This window comes from Herpailurus yagouaroundi, unplaced genomic scaffold (assembly GCF_014898765.1).
Source record: "Herpailurus yagouaroundi ecotype Mexico unplaced genomic scaffold, PumYag 196, whole genome shotgun sequence".
Classification (NCBI taxonomy): domain Eukaryota; kingdom Metazoa; phylum Chordata; class Mammalia; order Carnivora; family Felidae; genus Herpailurus; species Herpailurus yagouaroundi.
Window position 1 is genome coordinate 12,775,719 of NW_024412427.1, and position 2,560 is coordinate 12,778,278.

Here is a 2,560-nt window from a genome sequence, read left to right on the forward strand (position 1 = left end):
TCTCTCTCTGTCCCAAAAATAAATAAAAACGTTGAAAAAAAATTTTTTTTTAAATTTAAAAAAAAAAAGAAAAAAATTTTTTTATTTTTATTTTTTATTTTTTTTAAACTCACAGTTCATGAGTTCGAGCCCTGCATTGGGCTCTGTGCTGACAGCTCAGAGCCTGGAGGCTACTTCAGATTCTGTATCTCACTCTCTCTCTGTCCCTCCCCCATTCACACTTTGTATCTCTCTCAAAAATTTGGCACCTGAGCCAAAGTCAGATGCGCAACTGACTGGGCCACCCAGGCACCCCAAAGCCTGGTTTTATTTTAATACGTAGCAAGATATCTGGCCCTTGTGGACACTCAGTAACTGTTTTTTTTTTAGGAAAAGTTGATAACTCCCCTTCATTTCTCCCAAAGGAGTTCTTTCTGGCTGGGCAAAAATAGAGTAATCAACAATGAACAATAGTCACAAATGGTATTAAACAGCTGTAGAACTAAGTTCCCCAGGACTCCCAACCTCACTTCCCTCTATTACTTCTTTCTATGGCACGTTTTAGTCATATTCTATATGGCTTTCTTACTTGTTACATTATTGTTGTGGTCTTTCTCTTCCTGATAGACTGTAAGCCTCACAACCGCAGACATTGATGTTTGCCAGCATCTAGCATCGTGCTGGCACTAGTAGGTGCTCAGTAAATGCATGCACAGTGACTATGACTTCTGTCCTTCCGTGAACTTCAGGGAAGTGGATTCAGCTGGTCAGCCTTCAGGGTCAGTGATGGCTCACTAAATGTGGCTTACCATCATCTCCCATCTGCTTCCTTCTCCTGGAGTTTTAACCAAGGCTTAGTTCTTTTCCTTGAGTTTCCTTTATTACACAAAATAAGCCTATGTAGATTTTTGGCTAGTAGAACAATTCGCTAATTTCCCAACTGTTTCCTGGCAAAACTGAAACTGTCCCCCTGGACATACACTTCTGTGTTGTCCCCCATACTGTTTGATGGCAATAAGGGTTTACCAAGGCAACTGTTCCAGTGACAATTGGTGCTCAAGGATTTTATAAACCATCTCAGATGGTTATATGTGTGGTTTTTTTAATGTTTATTTTTGAAAGTGAGAAAGAGTGTGAATGGGGGGAGGGAAGAGAGAGAGGGAGACACAGAATCCGAAGCAGCCTCCAAGCTCTGGACACAGAGCCCGACGTGGGGCTTGAACTCATGAACTGTGAGATCATGACCTTGAGGCGAAGTCGGACGCTTAACCGACTGAGCCACCCAGGCGCCCCTAGTTAGATGTGTTTAAAGATGGACATTCTCAGATTTCCCCAAGTGGCATGTTCTGGGGACTCCAGCTCTGGATTTACAGTTTTCTTTCTGTCTGACATAGAGTCAAGGCTTCAGGCCTGTCTTGTGCTTAGGACAAAGGTATCACCAAAGGAGAAAGCTGAAAAAGAAGTTAAGAGCTATAGTCAACAATTCTGTATTATAAACTTCAAAATTGCTCAGAGGCTAGATCTTAGAGTTTCTAACCACAGAAGGGAAATGATAATTATGTGATGTGATAGAGGTACTAGCTAATGCTACAGTGGCAGTCATATTGCCATATATGAATGTATCAAATCAACAGATTGTACACCTTTAACTTACACAACGTTATAGGTCAATTATATCTTAATAAAAAGAAAGGAAGATTCATTAAGGGCTTGAGGCCTAGCATGATGCAAATATATATAGGTGTGTGTGTGTGTGTGTGTGTGTGTGTGTGTGTGTGTGTGTGTACGCACACATGTATATATTTTTTAAGATTTCTTTTTTTATTTAAATTTTTTTGAATGTTTATTTTGAGAGAGAGAGAGAGAGAGAGAGAGAGTACATGCAGGGAAGGAGCAGAAAGAGAGGGAGAGAATCCCAAGCAGGCTCTGAGCTGTCAGCGCAGAGCCTGATGCAGGGCCCCATCTCATGAACTGGAAAATCATGACCCGAGCGGAAACCATGAGTCAGATGCTTAACCCACTGAGCAGCCACCCAGGTGCCCTGCAAATATATTTTTAAAGTACGACGTGGGCCACAACAGTGGGCACAACGGACCAAGTCTTTGGTCTCATCAAACAGACATTCTAGTGGAAAAATTGACAATAAATATGTAACATGAAACTGGGTGGTTATAAATGCAATGCAGAAAAGCATAGCAGTAGGAGGGTGCCAGTGAAGAGCGGCTCCGCCTGAAATGGAGGGGGGATGTTCAGGGAGAGGCTGGAATGACTGTGTGCAGATTTGAGGAGTGTCCCCAGCAGAGGGAACTCCAAAGGCAAATGCCATGAGGTAGGAACCTGCCTGGCATGTTGTAGAAAAAGCTGAGTGAGGGGGCGCCTGGGTGGCGCAGTCGGTTAAGCGTCCGACTTCAGCCAGGTCACGATCTCGCGGTCCCTGAGTTCGAGCCCCGCGTCGGGCTCTGGGCTGATGGCTCGGAGCCTGGAGCCTGTTTCCGGTTCTGTGTCTCCCTCTCTCTCTGCCCCTCCCCCGTTCATGCTCTGTCTCTCTCTGTCCCAAAAATAAATAAACATTGAAAAAAAA

The 2,560-nt window shown here is 43.7% G+C and overlaps 1 protein-coding gene across 2 annotated transcripts in view; it reads left to right on the plus strand.

Moving 5' to 3' along the window:
* COMMD7 (COMM domain containing 7) overlaps positions 1-2,560 on the plus strand; it is a 20,353-nt gene that overhangs the window by 13,233 nt on the left and 4,560 nt on the right. The window lies entirely within an intron of this gene.